Raw genomic sequence first — 339 nt, 5'->3', positions numbered from 1 at the left:
CGGGACGGGGAGCGGGGTGGGCGCCGGGCGCCGGGCGCTGCCCAGCCTCGCCCGCCCCCAGCCCGGCAGGACACCCTCACAGACAGACAGACAGACCCCGGCCGACGGCCGTGAGGGCGGCGGGCACCTCAGGGGGGGAGCTGTGCCGACCGCCAGCCCGCGCTGTGGGACGGTTCCCGCCTCTGGGGCTTGCCTTCGGGCGACGGCCTCCACCCTTCCCCTCACAACGCTTCCCGCCTCGGCCCGGACGGCGGTCACCCGGGGAAGTACCGCTTTGAAGCCGGGGAAGCCGAAGCCGGGCGGCCATCTCCTTCCAGCGGGGGTTAGGGGGGCAACAGG

The sequence above is a fragment of the Haliaeetus leucocephalus genome, unplaced genomic scaffold (assembly GCF_000737465.1).
Source record: "Haliaeetus leucocephalus isolate CR32 unplaced genomic scaffold, Haliaeetus_leucocephalus-4.0 Scaffold151, whole genome shotgun sequence".
Taxonomy (NCBI): domain Eukaryota; kingdom Metazoa; phylum Chordata; class Aves; order Accipitriformes; family Accipitridae; genus Haliaeetus; species Haliaeetus leucocephalus.
The sequence above is the reverse complement of the archived record's forward strand: the minus strand, read 5'-3'. Positions refer to the sequence as shown.